General features: G+C 31.1%; 1 pseudogene; it reads left to right on the forward strand.

The window, feature by feature from the left end:
• The first annotated feature begins 9,903 nt into the window (after window positions 1–9,903).
• On the forward strand, window positions 9,904–13,310 carry LOC120122023 (annotated as a pseudogene).
• Window positions 13,311–16,194: the final 2,884 nt, after the last annotated feature.

Raw genomic sequence — 16,194 nt, forward strand, 5'->3', positions numbered from 1 at the left:
TCAGAGCGTATTCAATACAAATCTTTTATCTTACATGCCAACTATATTTCAAATAACAAAATACATATAATTTAAACTTTTTTGATCTGATCTTTAGGAAGGAGAAGCTGACCTGGCATGCTCATCTTCGATCCCTTTTTCCTCTTCTCAAAACCTACGTGTGAAACACTCACACGCTAAGTCGATGACTTAGTGAGGCGTTAATAAACTTAAATATAAAATCTAAATTCTAATTTCTACTATGCACACTTCATATAATCCTACTAATTTATCAAACTCATTATGCATCCAAAACATAAATACATATATGTACCTATCATACCAACTCATATATTCTTTTATGGAATAGTTACACTTATGCACACATATCATCATTTATGTTCATAACCTTATCATATATTATTATCTTTAATACACATACACATCATATAATAGCATATTACCAAACAAACATATAACATCACATTTCTCATTTTGTATCTTTAATGGCCCATGTACACATGTGAGAACTATAAATATGTGAGTCTATAGAGGTTGTGCACTAAAGTTGTCACCATAACTCGTATAAATGCACCTAAGTGCCATGTAGAATTGCACCGAAGTGCCGCGTAGACCCTCGACTCTTGGCATGCCAACTATACCTCTAGCTCTCATGACACTTAACATGGGCAGGAATATTATGTTATCACACATTCACATATTCATATCACATATACACATAATCTCATAGCTCTTTCACATAGCTCATTATAAATTTCATAAGATCACACCCAATCACGTAGTTCATTTCCATATAATTCACATGTACATGTACTCATATCATATATCATGTGCATATAGAAACTTATCTCATATCATATAACTTATGGTTTGTACTTTTATGCTCACATAGAGCACGTAACATATATTATAACACATATAAACATATGCCACTTATGCAGGTATTCATGTACACATTTTCATATAGTCTATATATATATATATCAATAAAATATAACTTAATTCCATGTTTTATATAATTACTTATCTCATATCATTTATATACTAATTTCATATATTTACTTACTTTAGTTTCACATAGTTTCTCACATATACATGTCTTTTCATAAATTATCATCAAATACTCCTATAACATCTTCCTATGGTTTCATAGATCTTTACCATAGATCTTATTTATTATAGGTTTATTTAAGCCTATAAAACCTCCTCATATAACTTATCTTACATATTCATATAATCATTTTTATCAATGTCTCCTAATTTATATATTATTCTCATATTGTCCTATAGGTCAATGTCATTTAGCTTATCTCATTTTTCATTTAATCCCTTAATTTGATTATACCATTTCCCTTATATCTAAATCAGGTGATTTATATCTTGTTCTCATATCTTCATCTTATTATCACATACGTTATTACTATTTTACATAGTTCATGATCCTATAACTTATATATAACGTTGTCATATAGCACATATCATATAAATTCACACCACATAACATGTAATACGAACAAAGCATATTCACATAATACCAAACATAATCATGCTTCTACTCATTCAATCATATATTCAGAATATTGGAAACAGACTTGTCGTAAGTCTAATTTCCATATACAATATATATATTCTAATAGTATGCACTCACCTGACCTCACTAGTCAATTTGAGCACTTATAACTTTTTGTCTTTCCCTCGATTGATCTTACTTGCCAATTGTTCCGGAACTTGTTTAGACTCCATATCTACATAAATATAATTTCCAAGATGATTATTAGAAGCCTTAACCTTATAATTTGATGCTAATAACTTAAGCTAATTTAATGAACAAAATTCATTTTTCCCTTTAGGAGGGTATCAGTACACTACGAGGGTATCGGTACCCAAATTACTTTTGAATTTCACAGGTATTGTTACCTGCCTGTGTGTATCGATACACAAGTATCAGTACACTTCTTAATGTATCGATACACCATGACGATGTTCTTCAAAATTGGTCTTAGTGTATCGGTACCTATTCATAGTGTACCGGTACACCCTGCCCATAATAAACTTTTTTACCCGAAAATTTATCAACTCTTCACTAAATTTCATCATATAAAGTCATTTTTACACTACCAAACTCAACTATAAACATTTTAACTAACTTCTATCATTTCAACATCTTATTATCCCCCATATCTCATCCAAATTCTTAAAACTAAGAATCTTAGTAAATTTTCCATTTAATCCAAACTCAGTTTCAACACTTGTTATTTCTTACTCACCCTTATGGCAAGTCAAATTCAGTTCCTAAATTCCTTTATACCCTTATTCAAAATTTCACTTAAAAACTCATTTTTCTTAATTACTCATAACTTATTCATCTTTGAGTTTTTAAGCCACTTAAAGATTCTCTTAAGTTTGTATAACACCCATGTTTAGAACCAATCACCAAACATTTAAGAAACTAACCAAATTTAAGAACTTACCTTTGTAAATGAAACTCACGGTAGAGGAATAAAACAAGCCAAGCTTCCAGACTTCTCTTTACTTTTCTTTCTCTCATCCCATGCTAAATATCCTTTATAAAGGAAAAATAAAAATATTTCCTTTGAAAAAATCAATTTATCCTTACTTCATTCAATATTTACTAAACCATCATTCATAAAATATTTCCCAAATTAGTCCCTGAACTTTTTAATTTTTAAAATCATACCTCAAAGTTTTAAAAATTACCTTTTAGTCACTAACCCTAATTTTGGGATGTTACACCAACGTACGATGATGTGCCAGCTCCCTACCAGTCACCATACCGTGACTTTACGTTGGCACCACCGAACGAGTCAATCAAGAGGAAATCAACCAGATATTTTTTTCTGTTTTATAATCTTTGTATGGGTATATAACCCAAGCAGTGTAAGGGGATTTTACTGAGCAATAAAAATACAGAAGAAAAACACTTTTTTCCAGCAATCAAAATACCAAACCAAAATTCTAAAGGTATTCTTGTTTTTTTATTTTCAGCTTATCTTGTTAGATTCTTGAGATTCAATTGAAAAAATCTAATGTAGTTTATAATTTATTTATGCTTGATTACGAAAATTCCATGGATTTCTAAAAAATAGAATATAAATAGAAAGAGGGATGTAGAGATACCTTGCTGATGGGGTGTTCGTCGGAGTAGCAAGGTCGTCGGTCTCCGGGGTTGAGCTTGAGTGGTTGGGTTTGTCTTAGAATAGTTTGATTTTGGTTTTTATTTTGGGCTCGGTTCTAGATTTAGTTGAAAAGAGAGAGAAGCTCTAGTCTATTTATGGTGTGTTCGAGCTCCCTTCGGCCGAACGGAGAGTTGATCGAAGTGTGGAGTAGCCACCAAGGCGGCGGCAGGCGTTGGGAACATTTAGGGAAGATGAACGGCGGCGTGGTTAGTGAAGAGCAGAGGAGACGGCTAAACCATTGGGCATAATTGATTTTAAAAAGAGGAGAAGTGTTTTTATTTTAGGTTTTAGGTAAATTGCAAGTTAGGTCATCCTAGTTTAGCCTCCTTTTGCATTTTGATTACTAATTTTGGTTTAACCACCACTTAGGTCCCTGGACTTTAGCCATGAATTTCCATTTTGGTCACTAGTTTATGGGTAAAGTCATGTTTGGGTCCTTGTTTTTAGTATAAATAGTACTTTAAGCCAATATGTTGGGTCAAATTCTCCATAGGTCCCTTCTAGTTTAGCATATTTTACGCTTTGGTCACCATTTCCTTTTATTTTATATAATTTTCAAATTGGATGCATTGTTTTGTATTGTTTTAATTCAATCATCTGTTTGATGTATTATTTATTCGAGATTGGCTACTGATCTTTATGTCATTTCATTTTAGTCCTATATATTTATGTATTATTACGATTTTGGGTTCATATTATTTGATTTTTATGTTTCATACCTTGATGCTTGTTTTATTTATATTTATGATCTCAAATTTATTATGCATTTATTTTTGTCACTATGTTACGAATGAATACACATGTATATTGTTTTATGTTGTACCATTAAGTTGTTTTATTTATTATATATTTATTTACGTACATTATTATATATTATTTTATTATATATTTATATAATACTACATGTATTGCATTATATATAAATATTATATCTTACATCTTAGTACATTTATAATAAATATTATGTTCTTTGCTAAATATCATGTTTAATATATATATATATATATATGTATAGATTTTATTAAGTACAATAAAGTTAAAGCACCTTAAATTGCTTTTAGTCCATATGTATATTTATAATTTTTCTTTAAATGCTTCAATTTACCATTTTTATTTAATTGTATTTTATTTAGGCATTCGTATTTAATCATGACTTTTTATTTCTCCTGAAATCTTCATAAGCATAACTCAACCGATTACATAATTGGATTATAGGTAGTATGTATTTATTTTAAATTATTAAGAAAGTGCCGTCTTAAAGTAACTAGATGTCATATTTTGATATTTTAAAATAAATAAATACCCTACTAGAAGAACCTAAATTTTTTGAGTATGCTTAAATTAATCAAGTTTGAAGGGAAAATGAAATATTCGCTTATTTAAACTTATCGAGATAATTCGTCTAATTTTTATTAGGGATAGGTCTCGATATTTTTAAATAAACGAACATCCCTTATCTTTCTAATTAAATCTGTAATTTGGATTAATTGATTTTTATTTGGTTGAATCAAATTATGTTAATATCAAGTTCTTGAGAGAAATTATTATTATTTTCATTTCAGTTGGAAGGAGAAATATTCGTGTTAAAGTATTTTAGGGATTATTTTCTCTTCAATTGGAAATATTAGAATATTTTCTATTTATCTTTAGAATTTCTCATTAAATAAAAATTGTTTGGTTGAATTTGGAATAATAGGATCGTAACTTAAATTTATATTCAAATTCTTAGATTTTCACTATTAGGGACAATTTATAATCGATTGGGTACAACTTCTGGGCGTTGTGGGGGAGCTTATCATTCCCACACGTAATCGATCCTCGAACCCTTTTTTTTTTACAAAAGAAATCTATGGTTACACGTAGATTGGTTTATCTTTAAATGATGTTTTCTTAAAAAATCTTTTAAAAGAAAATTTTTAGGTATTCGACTTACCTAACCAAAAAGGTCGATGATGACTCCTTACATTTCAAAATCTCTTTAAAGAAAAACCCCCAAGTCGTACTATGTTTTTTCCCGCCCGAACGAAAAATGGTGTCGACACATTTATGTAAATTTGCACTGTTAAACATTTAGACTTTTACCCAAAGGCATATAGCCTTTCATCTAACTTGCATGATTGACACTTTCCTGTCAAATGCACAGTCAGACCATTAATCTATTACTCAAAGGTATTTAACCTTTCATTTAACTTGCATAATTGACACATTTCTAACAAATACACAGCTAGGCCATTAATCTTTTACTCAAAGGTATTTAACCTTTCATTTAACTGGCATAATTGACACCTTTCTACCAAATGCACAGCAAGGCCATTAATTTTTTTTATTTTGGAATAATTTCTACTAAAATAATTATTTATAATATCAATTAACTCTTTCAGTTCATTTTAAACTCTATATTTTGCACACTTAGTGCCAATTACAGTAATTCACAACTTATTATAATTTACGTGGGTTGCACATCCACTACCGATACGAAAATTCATAAACTTATTATGAATTCTTAGTTTTGCACACAAAGTGCCTATACAGAAATTCATAAACTTATTATGAATTTCTTAGTTTTGCACACAAAGTGCCCCCATACGAAAATTCATAAACTTATTATGAATTCTCAGTTTTGCACACAAAGTGCCCATACGGAAATTCATAAACTTATTATGATTTTCTTAGTTTTGCACACAAAGTGCCCATACGGAAATTCATAAACTTATTATGAATTTCTTAGTTTTGCACACATAGTGTCATTTGGTAATCACCATACATATATTAAGCAACATGCATCTATAACTATCATAACATATAAGTACATAATAGATGCACTCACCCGACTTGCCTCACTATTATATCCAAAACGCATATATGACTACTCAGCTACTTATCTTGCCTTCGTTTTGCTGGACTCGATAGTTGATTATGATCTACATAAGTATCCATTAAAGACCTATACCATACTAATGTTAGTATATTCCCTAACATTTATACTTTAATAATATTCACAAGTATTATTATTTAAATTCTATAACAATTTCAACTTATCTAATAATTTCTGTCTTAATAGTATCGGTACCCCTACCATGGTATCGATACTTCTATATTGTGGTATCGATACTCCCTTATAGTATCGATATCATTTATGCATTCTGTTATCAATGGTATCGATACCTTCTCCATAGTATCGATACCCCCTCTCAATATTGATTCCAATTGCATCAGTATCGATACTGTTCAACTGATATTCCAATTTTAAGCTATAGTATCGGTACTGTTCTATCAGTACCAACCTTTACCATATTTTTCACTTTCAGCCCAATTCTTACCCAAATTTGGTTAATTTTCCTTATGTTTACTCCCAACAATACTATTAAACTCTTCTTTACTTATCCGGATTAACTTTCCTTGATTTAGCTTATTAAAACATCTAAAATCTTTCAAGAACATTTTCATCTAATAATCATACACCAAAAACGAAAGGAAAAACTTGCCATATGGAACTTTACCTTTGGCTATGGAGGATAGCTCTTCCACGAGAAAGAATGAGAGAAAATAACTTAGGTTTTTCCCCTTTTTCCATACAATACCTTATTAAAATGAATATTAAATTCATTTCCCTTTAAAAGACCAAAATGCCCTCTTTATTCATCTATTGTTACAACTTAGTCTCAAACACTATTCCAAATCATTTTCTCATCTTATATCATTTATTCAAATAAATCCTCAGATTTTAAATCTTTTCAATAAGGTTACTGACCTGATATTTGGGGTATTACACCCACCACTTTGGACAAGAATACCTGGACTAATGAATCTTTTATAATGATCCTTCTAATTCTTATTTTTTATACTTTACTCAAAATTATAAAAATAATAATAATATACAAAGATTTTGATTTACTAAAATATTAATAATTTTGAGAATTTAAAACGTTTTATATTTTTAATATTCAATATTTTACTATTTATAATTTTATGGGATGAAAAAAATGGTATTATTGTAAAACTGTAATTATTTAAAATAATATTTTACTATCATAATATATTTTTATATATATTTATATATAAATAATATGATACTTATAAACATTATTTAAAAATATAAATTTAATATACTAATTAGTAAATTATATATTAAATGTATTTCTCCTCAAAAGTTAGATAGTATAATGATTAAAATATTTTATGAATTTTTATTCAAAATTTATAAATTAATATTAAAGTTTAACTTTAAAAAATCTCACAAGCATAATTCGTAAAATATGCATCAAAGTAATCTTATATTCATCTAACCAAATACTGTAATCTTACATTAATGCTAAACAACCAAACAAGATAATACAATATTCTTAGTAATGTTACATTCCAATAATTTATCCCAAAGATAATCTTATATGAACTAAACTCTCCCTAAATTGTACCGCATGTAGAATTGAGAAAAAAACCCATATTACTAGGTTTCAAATGTTGGGCCATGGTCCTTGAGTAGACATTGGATTGTTTTGGTGCCTCTCAGATTCAACAATATATTTCACTTATATATATAGTTAGTCACATACAATGCTGCTTAATAAAATAATTACTTTTTGACATAAATAAAATCATCTATCATTAAAGGATGATGTTATTATTAGAAGTTTTGAGTTCGAACACCATCAATTGCTACACGGATGATTACATTTGTTAAATGATTAAAAATATTTAAATAAATATTATTTTATAATTACTTTAACTTAATTCAAAAAAGAAATTACCTTACGGAGATGTTTGCAAAACTTTCATTAAAGGAATGATGTTATTATTAGAAGTTTTGAGTTCGAACACCATCAATTGCTACACGGATGATTACACATTCATGTTAAATGATTAAAAATATTTAAATAATATTATTTTATAATTACTTTAACTTAATTCAAAAAAGAAATTACCTTACGGAGATGTTTGCAAAACTTTTGTCACTTTTTCGCAATAAAGATGCATGAGTGATCTTGAATCAATAGTGAATCAATAATATTTTAAAATTAATTGTTAGATCATATTTTTGAGAACTCAAAATTATACTCAACCGACCGCATGTAAGATCATTAATTAACAGAGGAAAACTTTGGCATTGAAAATATTTTTCCGTATAAACTATGAATGAATTAAAAAAATAAAAACTAAGATATAGTTTTACTGGGTCCAACTTTAATAAAATTTGAACACCGGTGTCGGCAAAAATCTTGATTGAAATAAGTCGCCACTGTCCGTGACATATTTTAAAATATTATATTTTTAAAAATTTTGAGTTTGAATTTTTGTATTTATAGGATATGCACCTTATTAATAATTAAGAAAGAAAATAAATAAATATTATTTTGTAATCATTCACCTTAGACTAATAAAAATATTTTTAAATATTTTAACGTAATTTTATTGTAGTATTTGTTCTATCTTATTTTTAAATAAATCAATATATTTTAAATTCATTGGCACAATATTAATAACAATTAAAAATAATATAAATAACATATTCGGTGAAGAGAAAATTCAGGGAGAAACGTCTCCTTTCCCACCCACAGTAAACAAGCCATTTGAAGGTACAGTTAGAATTAACGACACAATTATACAGTATATTTTTTTTTAAAAATTTACATTTTTTAAGGTTAGTTCAATTTTTATTATATTAAAATTGATTATTTATATGGTTTATCCTATGATTTACATAAGAAAATATTTAACTTTAAATATAAAAATTCTAAGAATATCTTCATACTTACTTTTTTTATCATGTCCGTAAAATTAACATTTTTAATAGATTTAATATAATGTTAACATTTTTTAATTTAATATTTAAATATTTTTTTATTTTTAATATTTAAATTTATATAGTGTGACAGTTTACCGAGACATTATTATATTAAAAACCCCATTAATTACTTTTTTTTGAGAAATAACTCTCAAACAATATTAGTTAGAAAAATACCTCTAAACTATCCATGTATGACTACCTAGCATCTTATAAAACATGTTTAGTAGACTTCGTATTTTATAAGGCACAAGACTCATCAACTTTTTTAGATAAAGTCGTTTAATTTTAAATAAAAGTAATAATAAATACATGAAACTCTATTTTCGTAAAAATTGAAGTTTGAAATCACTTCTTGTGAACGTGAGGTAGTCTTACGTGGGTAGTCTTACGTGGGCAGTTTAGAGTATATTTTTCTAACTAATTTCGGTTGGGGTTATTTCTAAATAAAAAATAATCAATGGTGTTTGGAATATAATAACGCCGTTTACCGACAAATCGAATTGTTGATACAACAGTTTTGTTAATGAGGTTTTTATTTTTTAATAGTTTAAAATAATTATAAATAATATTATGTTAATATTTTTTTAATATTTATGATAAAATATTATTTAAAATATTATTTTTATTAAAAATATTAATATTGAACGCTACTTAAAATATTTAATATTTTTGATAAAATGTAACTTAAAATATTATTATTTTTATCAAAAATATTAATATTAAATACTATTTAAAATTTTATTTTTTCTATCAAAAATTAGATAGCAAAATTATCATTTTTGATAAAAAAAATATTTTAGATAAAGTTTTATAAAAAATATTAACATTTTTTATAAGATATTTTTTTAACCTTTAATTAAGGTTATGCTACAGCAGAATTACCCGTGATCTGAGGCTGCATATTTGACCAACATATTGTAAGTTACCGACAGGTTGGACACAGGTGGACGGATCTGTGTCCGTCTCAGACACATTACTTGCAAAAAATGAATCAGCTTTCCATGTGATGCGAGAAACATCTTCTTCTTGTGCCGATCTTAAGCTTATCACTTCATAAAAAGCATCTGACGAGCTATCGAGCTCTGCCTCAACATCTGAAGACCGTCTTTTCATCCATTCCAAGCTCATTAGCTTCACCCTTTTGCTTTTCGTCTTGTTTTCCTGCTCCACCTTCACTTCTACTGGTAAGTTTCCAATAAAGCTTAATCTTTTAGTTCCTTTTATATGCTGTGGGATTTCATTGGAAAGTTGGATTCTTCTTTTCATCAGTTTGGTATTTGTTTTAATTCCCCAAAGACAAATCAATGCTTACCGACATAAAGATCGGGGTTATTTTAGCGTCATTTACTGTCCCCATTCTGTTCAAAAGCTGCTTAATTTGGGTTGCTTTTTTTTCATTGGAAGAGAGGAAAAATGGATCAAAACAGAGGTGACTACAACATTTATGTGTTTAACCGATTAAAAGTAAATTTCTACTAGAATTGAGATCTGTGCGGTCAAAAGAGTCTGTTGAATTGTACATTGTTTACTGATATAGAGTTGACCATAGGATTTTGAGAATTTAGTTCATCATGTTAGAGATACTTATGGAAGTTTAGAATCGAAGTCACCATCATAACAATCATGGAACATGAAATTATGAAATGCTTTACATCTTTGTCATTAGGCTATCTTAGCATTTCACTTATTGGATCTTATATGCGTCCATTCTACTCGGTAATGCTTGACAAACCAAGGGTTGATATCGGGGCCAGGCCGAAGGGGAAAACTTCTATTGTTTTCATGCTGATTTGATTTTGATTCAGTCCAGATCTAAATCATCAATGGTTTTCGTTTGAAATTCATGCCTAGAATATCTTGTAATTTAAAGTTTCGAGATCTTTTCTTGGTTTTTTTCTGCAGAAGCTTATGATGCTCGATCCAACCGGCAATATCACTATCAAATGGGACGTAATAAGCTGGACCCCAGATGGCTATGTTGTAAGTGTTACTGAGGCGCCCTTCTTTGTTGCATTAGAAGAGGCTAACGACTTAACTTCATTGAATGAACATTACGTTTCTACCAGAAGTCTAAAGATCAAAGCATTCTTATTACTGTTTTCTCTGTTTGATCCCATTTAAAGTTCTCAAAAGATGCCACTTATAGGTGCATACTTATGTATATGTTGGATACAACTGCCTAAAGAACAATCAATGCCACATTGCTTTTTGTGTCAGTGTTTTCATCTTCTTCGAAACATTCAGAAACTGTGCTACTTGGGTGAAAAGTTTACCAATTCAGCATTGCAGTTCCATGGATTTTTTTTTTGCGGTTAAAATGTTATCTTTGACTTCTTATGATTTGTACTATCATCTATCCTTCTTATGAATTGGCAGGCTGTTGTTACAATGTACAATTTCCAACAGTATCGCCATATTCAGTCACCCGGTTGGACATTAGGGGGACAGGGCCAAAAGGAAGTATCTGGGAGCATGATGGGAAGCCAGACTACAAGCAAGGGGATGTTCAAAGTACAAAGGAAACACCCCACATTGCTGTAAAAAGGATCCCACGGTTGTGGATCTATTGCCGGAACTCCTTATAAACAGCAGATTGCAAATTGCTGCAAAGGCGGGGTGTTAAATTCATGGGTTTCAAGACCCTGGAAATGCAGCAAGCTCATTTCAGGTTAGTGTCGGAAATGGAGGAACGACGACAAAACTGTCAGTGCCTAGAAACTTTACCTTGAAAGCTCCGGGTCCGGATATACTTGCGGACCTGCAAAGATTGTGAAACCGACTAAATTCATAACGGCAGATAAAAGGAGAATAACTCAAGCTATGAGTAAGTTACTTGCTAAACTCAAGTTCTACTTTTTTGGTTTATTCTTCAGATTTTTCATCAAGCAACACTTACTGATCCTCATTTCAATCATATCGATGCTTACTTGCATGCTTCACTTCTATTTCTGCTGCAACAACTTATATGATGTTAGTTCTGTGTATGAATTTATATTAAAAATTATTGGTCTTTATTATCTTGAGAATAAAGTGAGTTGAGTTATATTTATTAGTAATAATTCAGCATGGTGGGGAATGATCTTATAAATTAAGTCTCATCTTAACTTGCATATACTTGCAGTGACATGGAATGTTACATGCACATATCGCAATTCCTGGCACAAAAGACACCTACATGTTGTGTCTCGCTCTCTTCTTCTATAATGACACCATTGTGAACTGCCCAACATGCTTGCGGCTGTAATAACGCGACCGACCCTGGGGTTGTGTAAGGTAAGGTTTCACATTTTTCTTTCTTTCCCCTCTAGTTGTCCTTCTACATTTGGAAGTTGTATTTATTTATTTTTGGTGATGGAACCTTGCAGAGAAAGGCTTCACATTTAGCTTCAGCTGTTCCGGGTTTAGGCAAATCTACCAATGCACCTCTGCTTGTGTACAGCCATATGTCCGGTTCGAATTCACTGGCATGTTAAGCTCAACTACAAGGACTGGCGTGTGAAGCTCACGATCACCAATTTCAATTATGCGATGAATACTCGCAGTGGAATCTTGTGTGCAACACCCCAACTTCGACAACCTTACCAACTTTTCAGCTCAGTTACAAACCATTAGCCCTTATGCCGGCTTAAGTAAGTCTAAGTTCACCGATATTCTTTCCTTCCCAGAACCTGTGTGAATATAATAACTTTTCTTATGCATGATACTGCAATGTTCTGGGGACTTAAGTTCGACAATGATTTCCTCAGTGAAGCCGGTCCTCTCGGGAATGTACAATCGGAACTATTGTTCCAAAAGATGCATCGACTTTCACTTTCGAAAAGGGATGGGCTTTTCCACGGAGATTTATTTCAACGGTGATAACTGTGTTATGCATCCTCCTGATGCCTATCCGGTTGCCAAATACGGTTTTAGGCCAGTTATCTCTCTACTTCAGCCAGCCATGACAATCTTGGCATCATGTGATTCGCATGGGCTTATATGTGATGAACCGTCTACTAAACCATTGAGCTATTCCTTCGACGTCTGGGGTCCGATTTGCATCTGATTTCGTATTCTCACGCTGAAGCTTTTAGTGACCGAGTTCGATGGGGTTCGAATATTTGGTGCAGCAACATAACGCTCTAAAAGTGGATCCAGGTGCACAATCCCTGGTCCCCATTAGCATTTGGTGTTATTATTATGTGTCAGGTTGTAATTACACAATTTCTTACTGGAATCAGCTGCTTTTGTTGCATGTTTTGTTCACATCACGCACACGATTGATTTGTTTGTAGAATATCCTTAAACAAGTTAATATACCATCCTAAGTGAGAAGCACTTCTTTTATCAAGTGAGAGTTTTGCAGATTATATTCAGTTATAACTTTGAAAATGAAATAAATGATAAATATAAATCTTAAATTATCTAGGAAAATAAAATTGTATCTTAATTCATCTATATCTCCTTTTTATTATTTAAATCTAAAAGATAATCTTAGATACTCACGTGAAGATCAAATGTCGTCCTCGATACGTCCCCAAAAAATTTCTTTTGGCATACCTAATAAATTTCAATTGTAACCCTTAAACATAGTACTTCCCCGGTACATACCTAAACAGTATCCATCTCAGGCACTCTGAAATTCAAATTTTCTTCAAATAGTTATTTATTTATTAATTGTGCTTACCCTAAAATTTTATTTGTATTCATTATCTAAAAAAATATATTATTAATATATTTGTGTTCTTACTATAAAATATTTCTAAATCCGTGTTATTACAACAATTGTCCATTGTCTCCCTGGACTGTTTATCCCTTCCCTGTGTGCCTACTTTGAATCAGTCCCACAATCAAAATCATAATGAGCATTGAGCACCGAAAATGAACTTATCGTCGTTTAAAATATTTTTTAATTTAATAATAATATATTCATCTTCAAAAGTAGTTATTTAAATTTAAATCTTTTAAAAAAAATTTAAGATTAAAGCTCTCCTCTATTCATTTTTATTTATCATGATATAACCTATTTATTATTTAATCGAGTTATAACTGTGTAGGGATTATTAAAGGAAATTAAATCTGAAAATAAAACTATATTTATTATTTAATATTAAACGATTAAAATTAATTTTACATTAACATATTTTCATATTAGATTAAATAATAGGTAACTATACTGTTCACCGCTCAACTTTATTCATATTTTTTTCGATCACTTAATTTTGAAAAAAAATCCAATTTGATCACTAAACTCTAAATCGCTCGAACATTGAACCATAAACAAAAATAAAACATGTACAATCTTAGATTTAATCCCTGAACAATCTTTTCCACTGTCCCTAACAATCTTATCTAAATAAAACGAGAAACTTCAAGGGATCTTTTAAGCAATTTAGCAAATTCCGTTACACCGGAAAACACGACAGCATGAAACCAGTTGAGGTGTTTTCCTAGTACTAGAAAAGTCACCGTTTTTAGTTCGCAGCGCCACCCACTATAAATCTGACTCTTATAGAAATTTAAATTCTCCTTTTTCATATCTCCAAGTCCAAGATTTTCGGCAATGGCACAACCGTCCGCTATTATAGCAGCTCCGGTGTTGAAAGATGAGCTGGACATAGTGATTCCCACCATTCGGAACTTGGACTTTCTGGAGATGTGGAGACCCTTTTTCCAGCCTTTACCATCTCATCATAGTTCAAGACGGTCATTTTATGTTTGAAGTTAAGGATGACAGATGGGTATAATTTCGTGGATTTCACACCGTACCCGTTTCAATTGGGGCGGAGATGTGTATAAGTTGTTTGAGTAGTGGACGAGTGTAGATGTAGAAAGACATTCGTCATGATAGTGGGTAGGTGATGGATTTGAGACTTTATTCGTCCCGCATCCTTCTACCCATTAATTACCTATTGTATAAAATTTAGACAATTATGAATGGATTAATTACTCGTTTCATACATGAAGTATATCAAAATTTTAGTTTCATACATAATGTTTTAAAATTCTCTATTCCATAAATGATGATTTCTAACGGGTTCACCCACATCCATCATGAAAAGTGAAATGTAACATCGTGACTACTGACAAAATGACACATGACACTTTATAAAAATATATAAAAGTACGTGTTATATGTTTTTGTCAAAATAAGATGAAATGAGTTTTATTTTTTTAAAATAAAGAATTTTTTTAAAGTGCCACGTGCCATTTTGTCATTGGTCACAGGGTTTCATGTGGACGGGTGTGAATTTGAGAATGTACTAGAGTGGGCGGATGTTGATTTAAAATATTTATTTGTCGTAGGTGATAGGTAAGCGGTGGATAGGAAAATATTAGGTGGGGATGGAGATGGGGGAAGAGATATCCGCACCCGTTTGCCATCCCTACCTACAATTAACTTTGAAGTGATGGGCGATGGTAAGCCTATCGGACGATACGATGATATGTGGGCCGGCTGGTGTACCAGGGTATCTTATTCGTGCCACCTTCTATCTGGATCTTTGACGTTATCAATTTGCTGCTGGCAAAATTAATGAGATAATGCTCTCGAAGTTTTTATTTCATGAGATAATGCAGTGCTCAGATTAATTGCTCAAATGGGGTAAATTCTACAGTGATGGTCGTAGGTCACCATGCTATCTGGGCGACCTACGACGTGGCAGCATCCAGACGAACCAACATAGGTCGCCATGCACGCCCGACGTCCTTAGAGGTCGTCATGCACGCCCGGTATCCTTATAGGTCACCATGCACACCCGGCGTCTAACGTTCTCGTGATTCTGCTACTCTGCCCGGCTGTTGCTCTGCTTTGGTGCTATGCATGGGCCATGCACGGGGCGTGGGATAGGCCGCCAAGCTTTGTTCACGTGGTCTGCTCTCGGCAAACCTCTGCTCGTATGCAGCGTGAATTCAGTTGCATTATTGCAACACTTATTGCTGCATTATTGTTGCATTATTGCAGTCCTTCAGCTCACGTGAATGGCCCATGCAAAGGTGAATAATTGAAGCAAACAGGGGTGGTTGTATTATATATTGGATGGGGGTTAATGGTGAAACATAAAAAAGAAAGGGAGAGAGCAAGGGAAAAAGAAGAAGAAGAAAGGGAGAGCACAACATCGAGGTAAGCTTTTTAATTATATAAATTAGTTTTTTATTTTAAATTATTAGTTTGTTAGTTTATGGTTTAAGGGTTTACAACATTTTAGTTAATTAGTTAGTTAGTTTAAGGTA

This window comes from Hibiscus syriacus, unplaced genomic scaffold, assembly GCF_006381635.1.
Source record: "Hibiscus syriacus cultivar Baekdansim isolate YM2019G1 unplaced genomic scaffold, ASM638163v2 tig00110384_pilon, whole genome shotgun sequence".
NCBI lineage: Eukaryota > Viridiplantae > Streptophyta > Magnoliopsida > Malvales > Malvaceae > Hibiscus > Hibiscus syriacus.